We start from the raw sequence: 19,401 nt of genomic DNA on the forward strand, positions 1-19,401 counted from the left end.
AGTTTGCTCGTCTTCATGTCTGAACTTAGGAAATTTAAAACAAGAATATCTGTATTCGTGTATACCTATTTGCAAAACAAACCAACGCTCTGCTAGTTTTGGAACCAGCAAATCATTCAATTTTACCATTAATTTTACGAGTTGTATTTGTCTTACTTTTAAGAGTATATGTGTCAGAGCTAGAAGAATGTATGCCACTGTTAGAAACATGTGTGTCACTATTAAGAGTATACGTGTCAAAGCTAGAAGAATGTATGCCACTGTTAGAAACATGTGTGTCACTGTTAAGAGTATACGTGTCAGATCTAGAAGAATGTATGCCACTGTTAGAAATGTGTCTGTTACCGTTTGGAGAAGATAAACAACAAAAGATTCAATCTGCTCGTTAACAGCATTTTTACATATAAACAATCTATTCCAAATGAATGAATACTGTCAATTATTATTGGCAACGAACGACTTACTCTTTTGCTTCATAAAGATTCGTTTAACTCAATTTTCTCGAAAACTGGGCATGAGGATTTTCTCTTATCCTATTTGTGTTCAGCTCAATGAGATCTATTAATTAATATATGTTACATTTTTGGATATTCTTAGTTTTTTTTTTTCGTTATACACTATTACCCTCTCAATTTATTACTCAATTTATCACTAGAATATTATTTATTTGGTTTTAATATTGTAGTGAATAGAGAGTAGAGATGGGAATAGGAATGGGAAATGGCAGAAACTTCATAACAAGGAACTGCATGAATTATACCGTTTGCCTAAATTTGTTAAGAGTTATTAAGTCTAGAAAGTTTAGGTGGATCGGCCGTAAAGTCAAACTAGAAGAAAGAAGGAACGCCATATCATTTTTAAAACTGAAAACAAAATCGGAAAAAGACCTTTAGGAAGACCTGGGCGCAGGTGGGAAGACAATATTGAGGTAAATCTCACATGAATAGGAATACGAAGAAGAAACTGGATCCAGTTGGGTAAGAACAGAAGTCAATGGAAAAGTTTTGTGAACGTGGTATTGAACATTCGGGTACCATAAGACACAGAGTTAGTTAGTTAGTTAAAGCATAGAGAGTTACATTCACTGTTTTGGTAAACGTTTTTTAATGATTCATTGTACTGTACGAAGATGGATGGTTTACGATCTTCCCATTCTTTTTATTAGTTATTCCAACCTAAGATCGTACACATTAAGAAAGGTAAATAGTTGAATATTGGGATCTGACAAAATGCAACACCATTCTGGGTCATTATCTTCTGCTTCGTTAAACAATTATTTCTTACCTCATCGCAAAATGTCATTTCTGAAGATTAATTAAGACATTTGGAACCCTGACAATATAACAAGATTTACTGTAAAGACAGGACAATGACCAAGTGCAGGGGACATTAATTAATGGACCAAAAGCTTCTACTAACGGGAGATTAGGATTATCAGGTGGAGGGATGTCTCTATAGAGATAAGAAAGAAAAGGTGTGATGAGAATCGGCCTTCGTAATTGCGAGTAAAAGTGAATGTATCTTCTAGTAACGTTCAGGAATGATAACCAGTGATTCAGAATGGTTAAAATGTAGAAAAAAATTGATATTTTCATAATAATAAAGGTGCGTTGTAGGTTAGAGAATTTGATGTCGTAGGCAAAACAAAATACTTGTAGTTTTAAAATCTTTCATTTTTCATTTTAAAATTGTGAAGTTTGCTCTGTGAAGATTCTGACCCCTTGATATTGTAGGAAATCTAGCTGCTTGTATATTCATGTGGATCTGGCATAGACTACTTTAGCCTAATTCTTAACGTATTCCTCTAATCTAGCTCTAAATTTCCAGTTTGACAAAGCTCTTATTGAACCTAAGATGAAAGAGCTTGCTAACCTACTCCCTGCTATATCGGGTTGATTGTTACATTAGCTACATTAGAATAATCTTGCCCGTTCTAGGTTGGCTGTTATACAGAGGTCTCTTTTTTTATAGAATACCAAACTGTTATAATCAAGTAACAACTGATGTGGACATTTTTTCGAGCTATCCAGTGTTTGAAAGAGCAATTAAACGAGCTTTGACGGAATAGTTTTACTTTTACACTCTTTTTTCTATGTTGTTGTTATTGTTGTCTTGTTTTTTCTTTCTTTTGTTAGCATGTCCCTGTGTAAAATGGCAAAGTTATGCTGTATCTGGGAATTTGTTCAATAAATAAATAAATAAGTGGAAAAGAACCTGCTTTTGATCAGAACACATATAAAATTAAGCGCTTCTTCATTGATAAAACCATGTGCAACCATAGGCGTGAGAAATAGTATTTTGTACATACTTTTATAAGTATACGTATTTTGAGAAGATAGGGAAACTCTGAGCGCCTCCTCTAGATTAACCCCAGGGGTTACTGTGGTGGGTATCGGAAAGGATTGAGATTCCCACCGCCACCCATCATAATACACCACCGTTTCCCATACCTCATTGTATTTATTCATATTGAAATTCAAGCACTGATAGTTGCACAATGATAGTGGCTATTCAGGATACATCTAATTGCGAAAGACCTCAACAATCCTTCTTTCAGTCTATCACTTGTTAGAATGACCAACCTTTAACTCCTACCAAAGCTGAGTAGCAGATCTCACATTTCCAGGACGGTCGCTAGCATCCAAATCATACGTAGGGCAATGAGACACTCTCTTTGCCAAAATGGCCAAGGTCTATCTCCCAGTTATCTACTTGTGGAGGGAATTACTCCACGGAGTAGAAGTCTACCGATATTTCCGGTGCCGGTGCAGGTATAGAAGCGTTAAGGTCAATTCACTTCCATCTAATGTCACCAGGAGGAGCTCTGGTACCACCAGTTATCGAGTCTCGCAATATGAACAAAGCCTGGCCGAGACCAACTCATTTCTGATTCCAGAAATGGCTTGCTGATCCCAGCACTGCCTACCTCAATTTTAGGTGCTGAGGTACCACATGCACTAGATCAATGGTTCTCAATCTTTTCGGTACTAGCGCTCCCTTGGGAGAATGTGATTGTCCTGAGCGCTTCTTGTCATCTTAACCAAATCCACCAATGCACAAGGCTGAACGTAAGACTTGGACGAAACACTCTAAAAACGCTCATTATTTAAAATTGCTGGCCTCTTCTATTCCTCAGAATAATCAAATCTTTAGCTGCTAATTGGAAAACAATGACAGCAATTTGTAAAAGGATCTGAACTTGATAATTTTTAATATGTCTAATGGCTTTAGTCCAATAATAAGAAAAAAGCCTAAGATGCCATGAAATCTCAAACATCCCTTAAATAGTCTATAGTTCCCAATCGCTCCTTTTGTTCCTGTTTCCCTTTTGAAAACGAGAACGTCCTTCGGAGAAAGTTAACGCCCACATTGAGAACGACAGCTTTAGACTACCCCAATGGCAATACTAATCGCCCATTTGGGACACAGTACAATTCTCTCCTCCTTTGAAGGGTAACTCTATAGGTCTACATGCATTTTCTTGTACGCATCTTAAGTGTAAATGTTTGTAGGTAGAAACTATATTGGTCGGAAATATTTAGTCGTTGCATCAACAGTGTAAGGTAATCAATCAGTGGATGCCACCTGATGCGACGGGCTTACTAAATATTTAACCATTTTCCCAAATGAAATCCTAAGTGGCAATATTACATAAAGCAGAATATACTCCTACAATAAATATCCTGAAGGAAGAAAGAAAGAAAGAAAAATAAATAAACTTTATTTTAGTACAAAGAGATCGCGTTTCATTCAGACGGATATGTAATAAAGTGATATAATTGTATACTCTTTTATGTTCTGGGTACACATTAATTAAATCACCGGGTATTATTAGGGAACAAGTATTTTGAAAAGAAATCTGATTGGCAGCTTTGTTTTCATAAGCCTAACCAGGCTATAGTGTTAGTATCTATATGCATGTAGATGTTTATGAGTGTGTGTGTGTGTGTGTGCATGGTCTACTAATGAAATTTGAATTCAACAATAAATTACAAACCTCCGAAGGACAAAATGAGTAGTACCCTCTAAAAACAAATAGGAAAAAAAAGTACGTATGTATTTGAGAGGAAGGTATTTCTATATAGCATTGTGTTTCACAGATGATTATCAATGAATCAAATTACGTATTGTAAATGTGTTAAGTGGTGAATGATAATTAAAACAAACGAATTGTATGGTAAATATGACAACATAAAGAGAGAGAGAGAGAGAGAGAGAGAGAGAGAGAGGAAAAAAGCTTTGAAAGCATCATTTGAAGGGATAGGACGTCTAGAGAGGGAGAGAAAGAGAGAGAGAAAGAGAAGGGGAACAAAACAAGCTAATGAAACTGTGCTTCAATTGGAATGTTCATTTGTACTCAATAAATTGGCTTCTATTAATAAAGTGCTTAGAATTTCCATTTGAAAGCCCCATTGATATCCGAGGAAAAACAAGAATTCAATATTATGTCCTAGCGTATTGAAAAAAAAAAAAAGTATTAAAGCTCAAAAGAGATGCGTCATTGCTATTGGCTCAACTATTTTCTCGATGCACTACTTACTGGAAATATGTGTTTATAGGGAAATTTTTAGTAAAACTAATAGGTTCAGAAACTTAACTATTGAGAATTATTTAATGTTTTAAAGAAGTTAATATTTTTTTTATGTTTGCGTATAAAAATCCTAATGGGTTTAACATTAATTAAGCACAGTTCGTGGTCTGGATTTGCTTAAGAAGAAATGGGTCCTGAACCTAATGTTAAAAGTATTAATTTATAATTTTAAATCTATTGTCAACAAATTTAGTAAACCGAGCTGGTTTAATGGTTAACGCGTGCGTGTTTGGTGCACGAGGTCCAGGTTCGATTCTCGATGGTAGAGCCTGAAACTTTAGAGCATTACGATAGATCGCATTCCACTTTACATTGAAGGTCCAAGTCTTATATAGCCTTTACCATTCTGAAAGAAAATTTACAATCCAATCAACTATTTTCATATCTTATGAAGTAAGCACAACTTACACGAATATAGAACGATAATACATGTAAAACTCGGAATACATACAGAATATGATGTATATTGGTGCTTCAAATTTTTACTTGATGAACTTATGTTCTTTATGCATTCATTTTACACGTACAATCAGAAAGAGCATGAAATAGGAGAGACTTGAAAAGTTACAAGCCTTCTCAATAAAATTTATACAGTGAAGGTAATGCGTAAGAATTAGGAGTGCACGATATATTGCACCCCCCCAAAGACTATCTCTCTCCTCCATTATCCCTCTAGAGACCGAGCGAGAGGGGGAGAGAGATAGAGACCAGGGTGTACTGGGAAGAAGAGGGAGATGGGTTGATTGTCCTTCTTTTTCATCATACTCCGAGAAAAAAGAACAAGAAGAGGAAAAAGAAAATGTGAAATCTAGGTTCTCTCCATTTCTCTTTCGTCTAGAGTATCTTCCTCTTATTTCCCTCAAACGCCTGTCTTTCTCTCTCTCTCTCTCTCTCTCTCTCTCTCTCTCTAAATAAATAAATAAATAAATAATTACGAGAAAAAGGACGTGTCTATATCCTCCCCTTTATCACTGGAAGATCACTGGATTTAACTTTTTACTTATTAGCCTGTTTCAAAATCTAAGTATAAGTTGAAGGAAACAAGTGTTTTGAATATGTATTGTTATGAAGAAAACAATCATAGAAACGAACGCATAGGTTAGTATAGGTTCAAGTTTCTTTAAAGAACCCACTAATCAAGTCTTCGTTTGACAGCTTTCTACGTAATTGGGCAAGCTTCCTAATCAGTCAAAATGGCAGCATTAGTGAAGAATGATCTCTCACTAGTTTCACCCTGTTTCTGAAGTTTCCTTGAAACAAATTGCTTGTCATATGCAAGCTCTTGAAAGTTTCTATACTAGACACACGTTTTCTTTCGTCTACCTTTATTTTCTTTCGAGATATCTAGTTTTTTTAAAGAAAAAACTTCGATCTATCACCTATGCCCATATTTCAGCTTAGCGCTATCCTCTATGAATGCTTCTCACAAATGCTTAATGCGGTCGTATACTGATATCATTCCTATATTGATTTCATTCCTAAAACCTCTCGGTTTCTCTAAACCAGCAAAGACACCCTTACTTTTGCTGCCCTTTGTGACCAACTTCCTGAGGCTATAGGGCCAAAATAACAGTACTTCTAGAGAGGGCTTGAGAGTACCTTCTATTGCACCTATTGGTAAACGTCTACCTTCTGGGTCAACGTCGGTGATGGAACTGTGCATAAACCCTTTTGATTTAGTTGTATTAAACGGGAACCGGTCAAAACCCCCACAGCCAAAACCCCCACACTCAAGAAATGTCAAAACGCCCACACAAACGGTCATAACCCCCACACAAATGGACAAATCTCCCAAACGCACGAACGGTCAAAACCCCCACAGCCAAAACCCCCACACTCAAGAAATGTCAAAACGCCCACACGATCGGTCATAACCCCCACACAAATGGACAAATCTCCCAAATACACGAACGGTCATAACCCCCACAGCCAAAACCCCCACACTGGTAGTCGGTCATAACCTCCAACGGTCATAACTCCCACACAAATGGACAAAACAGCCACACATAGCAACGGTCACAATCCCCACATAAATGGACAAAACCCCCATACAAATGGACAAAACTCCCACATGCAGAAATAGTCACAACTGCCACACAAATTGACAAAACCCCCATACTCATGTATTGCCCTTGTACTTTTTAATAACATCTTTTATTCCACTTAAACTGATGTTGCAACTATTCTTCTTGGGCGTCATAAAGAGTCGCAACAAAGACGTGAAATGACGATCATTTCAGAGTGTGGGGGATTTGTCCGATTTTGTGGGAGTTTTGTCCATTTATGTGGGGATTATGACCGTTGCTATGTGTGGCTGTTTTGTCCATTTGTGTGGGGGTTTTGACCGATTGTGTGGGCGTTTTGACATTTCTTGAGTGTGGGGGTTTTGGCTGTGGGGGTTTTGACCGTTCGTGCGTTTGGGAGATTTGTCCATTTGTGTGGGGGTTATGACCGTTTGTGTGGGTGTTTTGACATTTCTTGAGTGTGGGGGTTTTGGCTGTGGGGGTTTTGACCTAGACCCTATTAAACGGTATGGCCTCAGGGCGAGCGTATACATCGGGACGAATGAACAGACAACGAAGCATTCAACAATCCCATTTTCGGCATATAGATGCTATGAAACTATGGGCTCCTGCAGCGGGAGGCAATATGAGTCAATTAAAATTCCCTGGATTTTTGCAAGGAGTTGGATTTTTCGAATTACATGTCAAAGGATATTAGATATGCTTACTCAGCCGCTACAATAGTTATGAAATGTACGTCTATGATAACTGTTTTATATAAAGTGTTACGTGTCTCACTTTTTGTATACATTTACAATTTTGATTGTATGTCGGCCCCCCTCTTGAAAAACTCCTGTAAGCATTTCTCTATGAAACGTATAAATTCATTGAAATCTTTGAATTCTTTTTAATTACTTCACCATTACCATACTTTCTTCTCTTGTATCGTCGTTCGAAAGTTAGAAAGAAACCTTTTAAACCTCGAAATTTAGAAACCTTTTAAATGCTGCAAAAGTATAGGCAATTACTTTTAATAGTTAGAAGTATTTCACGAGAGTTACAACAAACACAGATACAATTATGAGTAACTTTGTCACCGATATTTTATAGATGTTTAGTGAGAGTGTAAGGGTGAATGATAGTCACCACCAATAACAAAGTAACGCATTTGCAATGGATTATACAGCGTGGTCCGCAAGTGGACGTACCCCTATTTGGTGTTTTAGGTTTTACCAACATTTTTTGATAACATTGCTTGGCATTGTCTAGCAACCGTGCAATCCATCTTTATTTGTTTTCTGCTATCCATGTTAATTCTACGTGCGCAATTCTACCTGAATCAGACGTTTCCTGGCCGCTGGATTGGAAGAGGTTGTGCATCTTCACCATCTCCCTTTGCCTGGCCTCCAAGAAGTCCCAGACAACGACGACACCAGACAATGCTTTCTGGGGTTTCATAAAGCAACAAGTAAGAAACACTCGATATCACATAACGCAGGAATTACGAGAAGATGTGGAACACGTCTTCACCCTCGTGACTTCGTAGTATCTCTGCAAAACATCTGCGAGAACTTGGTGCAGAATTTATCTGTGTTACGACATGGATGGTGATCATACCGAAACCGATGTTTATGACTCTTGAGACTTTAAGGTAATTGTGTACAGACATTCTACCATACTAACACTATACTGTTGAAACTAAAGGGGGGTACGCCCACTTCCGGATCACCCTGTACAAAAAACATAATAATTATTATTATTGCCTCTACAACAACGGGTATTATTAGCATTTGACAAAAGCATGAGATCCATACCAATCGATATATTTTATTGAACTGAACTCATGCGTAGTTCTCGAGAAAATTGGAGAAAAGTTAATTTCTTTGAAAACTTTTTTAAAAAAACTTAATACTATGCGAAAATCATGCCACTTACTGAGTTCAAACTAATAGTAGAACATTAAGCTGTTCATTGTGACACTTGCAAAATGACAATACGTTATGGTTAAAGAGATAGTCCTGAAAAAATATTAATTCTTAAATTTCAATGTTTGTTTAATTAAAATATTACTAAAATATAAGCCACATATCAGTCGAAAGATCACATCCACCATCGTAAAAAAAAAAAAAAAAAAAAAAAAAAACGAACTTTCACGGCGTTAAAACTATGTCGTTCATTGCCTATAATAATTGACAATATGTATTCTACTGAAAGAAATTGTTATTTATTTTATTTACTGTATACCTAAGGAAATACAGTGTTAACTAAGCAGATTCTAGTTTGTCTTTTCCCAGCGTTGACACTCATACTTTCTACATACATGTTACTTGTACGAAGGTCGTTCAGAAAGTAAAGAACGTTTTGGCATGGTTAAATAAGAACAAAAGATATCAGTACAAAACTTTATTTACAAAGCCACAGGACCTTACTTTATTTTCCATTTAATCGCCATAGTAGTCAAGATATTTGTTATAATGTGGGACCAATTTTTCAATCTTGATGTTATATTAATCTGCCGCCAAAGATTTGGAACCACGCTGCCACTGCTTGCTTGAGTTCCTCATCGTTTGTGAACTGTTTTCCACCCAAAAATGCCGTAAGTTTCGGGAATAAGTGTAAATCAAAGTGAAACGTCGTTTTTTTTTCTGAATTTTTACTTCGACTTTTTCCTTCAGTTCTTCCGTAGCAAGTGATGGCCTCCCAGTTCCATCTTCGTCAGGAAAGCTGGTCCTTCCTTGATTAAACATGATGCACAATTTCCTCACTGATGCCTCATTGCAGTATCACCATAAACATTCTTCATTTGCCTATTAATTTCAATAAGCTTAACTTGTTGCGCGTTCAGAATACGAATAACACTCCGTACTTCATATTTGATGGGATTTTCTGCTGGCGCCGCCATTTTGAAATGCTACAAAAACAAGTAGTATGACCACGCAGTATTGAGACTCGGCTCACACTGAGGTGAAGCACGGTTGCAAACAGACAATTGCTGTTTAGTACTAGATCAAAGGTTCAAAAATTACTAACCGATCATATATATGTTGTTATCCCTCTTTAAACTGTAGATCCATGTCTCAAATAAACACACATAGGTCTATAATGTATATGCCTTTGGTACACTTATGTTCTTACTTGGGAGCCGTCGAAGATTTCGGAATACAGAGTCCCGTAGATCGAAAAGTGAGAAGCATAGATACAGAGTAAAACTGCCATGGAAATTTTAAGCTTTTAGGCTATGTTAATCCTTACATATAATGTAACTAGTTTGGCCAAGTTACAATGGAGGAAATGCTGTAATAATAGAAAATATTCTCCAGGTATTATTATCTCCCTCTCCAGCAGAATGAAAGCCCTGACGAAAACGCATTATTATTATATATAACTACGGCCTTATTTTGTGTAATATAACAAACAGTGGCGGTTAAAATCCAGTGTTTCTTTTTTTCAGAGATCCTTCCGAGGGTTCGCTTCCATCTCCCCCAAGAACTAAGATAAATAAACATTGCAATTACTTGTTATTTTTGTACACGGGACGCAATTAAAGTCCCAGTTCAGCACCTTCACACTTAGATTTTACCCCTGGAAGAAATTATCTAGAGGAAAATCAGTTAGTATTGTTTCTTGGTTTATCAGCTGGTCTCACCTACATAAACAAAGTACAAGAGTGTAGAATAGACTGGAATAGTGATGTCGTCATTTCCTTCCCGTTACCATAGAGATCGCTATGTTTTTTTCTATATAAACGCGTGAAACTAATGGAGCTAAAGAGCTTATTTCTAAAAGCTCCACATCCCTAAGTAATAAGGTAGAAATCGAATAGTTAATGTAAGCACAACTACCATGCAATCCCCTATAAGAATCAATTATACGCAATATAAACTCCCTAACGTGTAGATTGACAAACTGTCGCCTCAGAGAAAGCTGTAAAAAATATATGATTTTTTTAAAAAGAAAAAAAAGTCTTTTAGAATAATGTTAATTCTATTGGGGAAATTACACCTCTAATTACTGTTTATAATGGGAGTGCACAATATTATTTCTAAGTATACATTACAAAAGAAAGAAAAGACTAGCTTTTAGAAATATTCAATCCAGACCATCAGTGGATATAGGTAACATGTTTTTTATATTCTCTATCAACTTTTTCTTTTCAAAAAAAGCATTTAGAAACCGTACAACAGTTACACATCCAATTATGAATGGTTCAGTATATATTTAAAATAACTGTTAAACAATAATCCTGTTCAAATTTGCATTAATATATCATAGTCATATTATTGAATCAAAAATTTTCCGGAATTATTTAAAGTTAATATCTGATTAAGAACAGGGTGAGTACACTTTAAGGTTTAATTTAACTTGAAAATATAGAAATTCTTAAAATATACATCAGAGGGAAAATTTCACAAGCTTGTCATGCACGTAACATTATTTAACATATTTCTTATCTAATTACCTTTCCTACCCTTTTTTGCAGTTTCAATGATTAGAAATATTTAAAAAGAAACATAAGTATTTGTTCCACTCTAATGTTTGCAGTTCCAAAATATTTCATCACTGTTTTCGTTTTGCACATAGGTATTTAGGCTACTTGTTGTTTAGAAAATAAAATGGCGATCACCATGGCAACGAGAACGATGTGACGTCACACTATTTCAGTCTATTTCGTATGCCATAGTTAATGGAAATTTTCTCCTAAAATCAGAAATTGTTACACGGATAAAATTAAAGGATTTAACATCTTTAGATTGCTTGCACGTTACATCTAACTATAGTTCTCAACAAATGTGTCACAGATGAAAATGTCTGTCTGTGTTGCTCTATTTTCTGGTACTTATGTTTTATTTATTTTATGTTCCTCAAATTGATTAGGAAGCAAGTAAAGACTGTGCCTGTGTGTGTGACAAAACGTAAATGTACCAAATAATTATTTCTTCATTTCCTTAAAAATATAAATAAAAAAGTAAAGTAAAAAAGTAAAAAACTACAATATTACCCCATCTCATATGTGCTAACAAAGGGAGGTAGCGGAACAAAGATAGGCGCTGTTTACCAAAGGTTGTTACACAGCAGATGTTTCATTCATTCAGAGGGAAAGAAAAGAATAATTGGAAGTTTCTATATTCGTTCGAACTGCAATACACTTCTTCTTATTATTTTAAGAAACATTTCCCTGCCATTTGTCTACATCAAAAAGGAAGCGCCAAAAATCACTAAAATGTGCAGATTTACTCGAAGTACGTACTAGACCACTAGTTCAATAGTATAATCACTAAATCTAGTACGAAGTTACTAAAAGTGGCATCCCTGAGGTGAAGGAAGAAGCTGACGTGCACGAGATCGTAGTGGTGGTGAGTCGGCGCTGCGCGCGATGCACAATCGTTCTTCTCTTTTTGGACGACCCTCATAATAATCTCGTTTGTACTTACAAAAAAATGTTATTTTTTTAAAAAAAAAAGAACTTCAGAACGAAAAATTAAGAAACCATTCGCAAAATTACATAATTACCCTGGATATTTCAAGTTTTATGCAATTTACTCCTCATAACACGGCTTTTTGCCAGGAAAATCTTGTCTTACTAATTTGTCAGTTCTTCTGTCCGATGCTGTGGACAGCATCTCAGAAAATTCTCAACTCGACATTTTGTATTTGTACCTGTATAAGGCTTTCGATTCTCTTCCACACCATCTTCTTCTATACAAACTCAGTTCTAGATTCAATATACATGGTAAATTACTTAGTCTTCTAGAAACATATCTCAGTAACAGAACACAACGAGTTTCAGTTTCAGGTTAGTTTTCTGACTTTATTCCCGTAACTTCTGGAGTTCCTCAAGGCAGTGTTCTGGGTCCACTTCTATTTTTATTATACATGGACAATTTGCCTTCTTTGTTCACAAACAGCTCTACCAAAATTCTTCTATTTGCTGATGATTGCAAACTCTACAGACAAAGTTAAATCAGAGTACGATGCTCTTGCTCTTCAGCATGATGCTTCTATTCTTCTCAATTGGTGTAACTCTTGGAAACTTAATTTAAACGTCGAAAAATGTGCTTCTCTTACGATTTCTCTAAAAAAGGGCCCTATAAACCACATCTACAAAATTGGTAATCAGAACATAAATCCTGTCACCTCTTTCAGAGATCTTGGTGTTATCATTGACAGTAAGCTTACTTTTGCGGATCATGTAAGCACAATATCTTGTACTGCTATGAAAAAACTAGGACTCCTTTTCGCTTTACTAACATAAAAAATCCTAGTTCCTTAAGCTTGTTCTATAAGTCATATGTTGCTCCCACTATTGAGTACTGTTCTCCTATCTGGTCTATGGCCTGCCCTACTCATCTGAAAAAAGATCTTTTTACCCATTGTATCCTACCGAGTACCTCACCTTCGAACACTTCCAAAAAATGATGTTTTAATATTTCTCAATATCAAACCTCCCCTAGCGAGAAACAAAATTTCTGACCTAATATTTTTGCATGAAATTATAAATGGCAATATATCATGTGAACAGTTATTAAGTCAGATCAATTTTCGCGTACCCGCTAGAACAACACGATCTAATGATCTCTTTTACACTCGAGCTGTGAGAGTTAATATTGTCCAAAGGTCCCTTCTAAACAGAATTGTTAGCACGTATAATAAGTTACAAGAAACTGTAGTTTTTTTTTTAAATGAGCATACCTTTGTAAGGTTGCCATTGTACTGTACTATCTTGATTTCAAATTGTTATTCTATTGTTATGTTACATAATTGTTAAAGTGTTTCAGTGTAAAATGGCCAGTGCTGTATTTGAAACCTATTATAAATAAATAAATAAATAAATTTTCCATATCACCTGAAATACATTTTTTTAAAAATATTCAGTATAGAAGTAACGGACAATGATTGTAGCGAGTAACAGCCATGTAGTATTTTTTATCGGTAGGGAAGAAAGGTCCATGAAAGAAGAGTGCAAATCAGTATCATTATTCGGAAATTTGATACGGCGTCGAAATAAGCTTTCGCACTTAGTTATTCCGGCTAACTTTAGACCTACTTCCTTTTAGTTCCTCTTTTACGGGCCAGATGAACCAATGAGCCACATTGGTAGGAGATTCGATTGATAAATAAATTTCGCCTTGAATGGGAATCAAACCCGTGCAGGGAAGTTGGTACGCAAAGTCTTACCTGCTACACGACTGCGACTCTTATAATATTAGTGTTCAAGTCATGAAAAAAATGAACATACATAAAAAATAACAGTAGCAGCCATAGTATTTACAAAATGATTCATTATATTATTATTATTATTATTATTATTATTATTATTATTATTAATAATAATAATAATAATAATAATAATAATAGTGTAATTCAGCTCCATAGATTTTATAATTTGTAAAATAAGGAACACTTTTATGGAACTGGTAAAGCTTTCCCAAACGGCACCTTCTCATGGATAAAGAGAAACTTGAATGGTATTATCTAATTTTTAATATATGGTAAACTCATTTTCTTAAAAAAAAAAAGAAAAAAGAAAGAAAGAAAAACTTGTGATTGTTTTGCATGTATTTGTGGAATCCCTTTTACAGCATTCTTCATACAAATCTCCCTTTGTCAAAAGCTATTTTAAAGCCAATTTATTCCGGCTTTATTATAAAGTATATATATTTTTCCCTTCCATAAATCAATAATTTTGGTTCACGTTCTACTGAATCTACTATATCTAACCCATGGTTTATATATATACATATAAACGAAAGATATGAGACATACATCGATATTTTTTCCCCTACAGTTCAGGATGGTCTTTATATAAAAGCACCGATGAAGGAGGAGAGAGAAAGTAACTAGGGATGAAGATTGGTTGAGAGGTCCAATACCTCGGATGATAAAGCGCAGCACAAAGGTAAAAGTGCTTTCATGGTAGAACAATTTTTCATTTTTAGAAAACGTGAAAAATTAATACTCTACGGAGAGAAAGTAGTGGTGGACTAGTACATATATGGGGAAAAAGAGAACAACTCTCTCCCTATCTCTGTCTTTTGATTTCTCCCACAAAAATCACAGTTAGAGTGGGGGATAGAGGGTGGAAGTAGGATGTAATGGTGGTCGACAATATTTCAATATGAAAGCCACACGCATTATAAGGATGATGTTCATCTGTCATTCCGGTGCTTTACTCATAATGCTATTAGCTGGATTCTCTATACACTTTTTGGAAGTAAGATGGATTTGCTGTTATGAGATTAATGATGCACTCCTGATAAAAATCTGTTTTCATCTCCCTTTCTTTCTTTCTCTCTCTCTCTGAGAATACATATATGGGGAACGGGGTTAGGAGTGGAAGAATTGGGGAGAGGTAAAAGTGAGATTTTATGAAAGATAGAAAGTGGTGAAAAATTGTGGTATAACGCGCTCCACTTCCTCTGCATGCCTAATATAATCCAATCTTCAATCTACAGGATTCCTACACACAACACCCATACACACTAGCATATCGTACATTTACTACTTGATATATTTATATATATATACTAGTACATACGTACTAGAATAGGATGCAAATCTTTCTATGAAAACGAGGAAGTAATGATTTAGTTACAAAACCTTAGAAAAAACTGTTTTAATGCTTTGATATGTTCTAAATATTCGGAACAAAGTTAGATAAACATTTAGAAGAAATAGAAAGGGTACATTACATGTAGCTTTACAACATTAACTGTTCAATAAGCCAACAAACTATGGGTAAACGTTCCGATGTTTAATTTGATCGCCATCTATTGTTAACTAAAGCTCTCTCTCGATGCGGTCTCTCGATTCTCTAATGATAGATGAAGCTTTTTTCAGTAGATTGAGCCCCCATGTTCTCTAAAATGTGATACATTTTGATTTCTCTAAATGTACACATATTTTTACCGTCGTTCTAAGCAAGAAAAGAAAATGATTAAAGCTCGTCGCTAAGAAGTGAATTCATGCACTGCTTTTCAGACTTCAGGCTTTCATCTTTGTGGATGGATTTCTTAAGACTTTTCAAGTCTGTCACGAAGACATACGAGGACATTACAACTTGTCTAGTTGAACTGTTTATGTCCTCGATGGCTCACTGCAAGTGTTTGTCTACTGAAAATGATATTACTTTGAAATTTTTGATCAGTTTCTCCATGCAAATGTGCTGCTAATGTTGGATTGGTATGATGAAAGTGTCCGCAGTACGTGTGTCACTTTCAATAGAAAAATAAACTTCAATGCCTAGTTATACAATGCAGTTTCCATCCGCAACCACATACTTTCGTCATAACTTAGTCAATGGTTGAATTCTATGACGAAGAAAGCCCGGGATCTCCAATGTGGAGAAGTCCTTAAACGCCCTGTTGCACCATTCAGTCGTCAGGGAAATTTCTTCCTGCAAGGAAGTGATTGAAATGCCGGAAGAGGTAACAGTCTATGATGAAGAATCAGTTAAAGGGTTTTCTCAAGGAAAGTATTTTAAGAAAAAAGTTGTCCATCCAAGCATTCGCCTAATGCCATTGAGAAGAACCCTAGAATACTTTAGTCGGAACCCAGGAAATGGAATTCATATCGAGGGCCATCGATTGCTAAGTCAAAATTTTAACCAACCATCAACAACCATAGAAAGTGTAATGATGCTCGTTCCACTAATTTTCAGTAATAGAGTGTTTATGTCGATGTTCGAAAGTTTCGTACGTTCATGGTTTCTGGAAAATATTACGTGTTCACATCCCAACGGATTTAATTCTGTCCTGCAATCCCCTAAAAAAAAAAAAAAAAAAAAAAAAAAAAAAAACACTGGATTATAGGTCTGTCGTCATCATTTCCGCGTGTTGATGCGCGGAAAAAAGTTATGCCGTTTCGGTCCGCAGAAAAGTTACAGGAGATATAAACAAATTATGTAATCACTACGCACGGTACTTTTACCCGTGACTAACGAAAATATGTTATTGGTTCAAGAATTGCATTCAAATTTAGTATCGATACTCCTTGAAATGGAAAAGCATGTATATGCATCTTAATACTAAACAGTACATACATAATGTAAGACCAACTACCAGAGTAACATATATTTGAATCATGAAATACTTTAAATTAGAGCGTCATCCCAACAATTATTTAAATTTCCTTTGTCTTCCAGTATTTCAAAACTACGAAGTAAATATATAAAAAGGTAAGTTTATTTTCTCAAAATATTTGTAGTTGCAGTAGAAGGTAGTTGAATAGCGTAGTAATGTAGATTCTATAAAGTAGAGTACTTGCCTGTAGAGGATTCATGAGATAGGTTAGTACTCGTATATTTCATAATTAGGAAGCCACTATAATTCCATAGGTTAATAGTTCCATTATTTAAAATGATCAAGTAGCATTATCAATATTTTTCTCCTTTAGCCTAGCCGGCATAATCGTAAGATGTAATACTTAAAGATATAATATTTTGCTCGAAGATAATTTAGAAGCACAAACAGAATTTTCGATGCCTTTGAAGACATAAATAGAAATAGTAAAAGAATGCAGCTCTTATACAGTAGGGTAAGTGTTCAGCATTCTTTTGAGAATACTTCCTGAGAATGTACTAATATAAAGAGTTTCGCAACAACATGTCAAGAAATATGAAGGTAAGTATTTTTAAAATAGAGGTCTTTTCATAATCAATCATGATGCTTGACATTTTTAAGTTGTCGAATTCATTTCCTAATTCGCATTACATAATTTAGTTTACAATAGTTTTATATTGTTACATTTTTTCAAAAGAGTTTTCAGTGGCTAAAGTTTAGGTCTGACTTTGATGTTTTATGCATTAATAAACCACCATTTTTCATCATAATTACACACTTTTCGATTCAGTTGATCGAATACTATAACTGAATAAGAAAAAAATATGAAATTAATATATTTTATTTTTTGTAATGATGAAAGAAAACTGATGAAACATTACAGAACAAAGTAGTCCATTTTTCTATCTCAGTTGATTGGTTCAGAGTTTATTATCTCTTTTAGCACCGAGGATGTATGAGATATGATGCTATAACTGAACGTGGGATAAGCACTCACCCGGGATCGAATCGTGTCTCATGCGTCGAAGGCGTATATGCTAACCCAATAGCCATTAATGAGCTCCTCGAAGTATTCTGTACCTAAGAGACTGCGATGCTGGCAAAATTTAATATTTCTCGTTACTTTCGAAATGTGTGGTTTAGAAGGCTCGTATATGAGTGAATAACGTATCAAATGAAAGAGTATGGAAATAGTAGTAGAAAAGAGTAGTATATTGAGGAATATTTCTAATATAACAGATACAATGTGTGGACACATTATGAGACATTAAGGAATCATCCCATTATCTATGGAGGAAATCTCAAAAGAGAAAATATGTAGAGGAAGACCGCAATTGAAATATATAGACCAAATAATACGAAATATTGTACATGGAAATAAAAAGTCTGATCAGGGTAAGGAAAATCATAAATCTGCCTCAAACCAATCGAAATATTGTTGACCTGAGAAGAAGATTCATGTTTTTTGTTGGTTGTAACAAGTACGATATATATTCATCTGTAAACACTTCTCCATAATTTACTTGGTAAACCGGAACTAAAAAAAGAAACAGTGATGTTGACCTAAGCTACGACTTGGAAACGATCTTAGATCCTCTTGACTATGCAATGAAAATTCTAAAAGGGGCTATTGAATATTCTGAAATCTTTGTACTTTTGTTGTAGTTGGTTCATTTTAGACACAGAAGACAATTAAGAGGGTGCATACTTGTCAGAGGAAGATTATTCCCTCCCCCTCACTCACCGTTTCTCCCACATTGCTTGTTACAAAAACGGAAATCGATATTTAACAAGAACTTATTCTCCTTACGCCAAAACGAGATAACTATGCAGAAAAATGGAGAAAGGAAGAAAAGAAGGGTATAAACCTAGTAGGTCAAGATGTGGAGGGATTTCTGGGAAGTACGAACACCCAGTTGTTAAGGGTAAGTGAATAAGAGTGAGGTTGGAGGACGGAGAACGTAAAGAAAGAGGTACACACTCTCATTAGTAATTCTATCGTCCTCCTCTTTTTACTTTCTCTTCATCTCCTTAACAATCTTCCTTCTCGTACAACTACAAGCTGCCAAACTCTTTAGCTGCTAGCTTGACTTTCTCCTCCTGAAGAAAGCTCGTTAACTTTACAAACTTGTATCCGTTTTACTCTTTTGTTTTCCGTGTTTTCTTTCTTTCTTTTTATTATTATTATTAAATCCTCTGCTAAAATAACTACCCCCTCTTTCTCCCTCTTTTCTCTACTCCTGCAGCAATCTCAACCCTTCGATGCTGATGATCACGGGCAAAAATGTAAACATCATTACTTGTAGACATAAAATTAATTAAGTTGATGAACAGAAAATTGTAGAAGATTTTGGAAATACATGACTTTCCATGTAACCAAAAGGTTTTATCTCGTTTCTATCTTTCTTTCTATTTTTTCCTTTTTTCTCTTTCTAAGTGTATTTTTTTCTCTTTTTTGTGAGTGTGTTTTTCTTTAAAAGTTGACTTTTTAAATTTTACTTTCGAAGAATAACAATGAAGCTGTCAACTTAAATTTTGTGATAAATTGCAACACGTATACGCCTACGACTTTTGTTTTCTTTTATTGGATGTTAACAGATAATAAATGTTACTTCTTTTCAAATGTAACAAAATTAATTTATGTTCTTTTTGTTTCATGTATAGTTTGTTTTTAATATTAAAAAGAGCGAGAGCGATATAAATGAAAAATTACTTTTCAATTATCACAACTTTTCAAGTATCTTTTGTC

Source organism: Thermobia domestica, chromosome 2 (assembly GCF_964235325.1).
Source record: "Thermobia domestica chromosome 2, izTheDome1.hap1.1, whole genome shotgun sequence".
NCBI classification, from domain to species: domain Eukaryota; kingdom Metazoa; phylum Arthropoda; class Insecta; order Zygentoma; family Lepismatidae; genus Thermobia; species Thermobia domestica.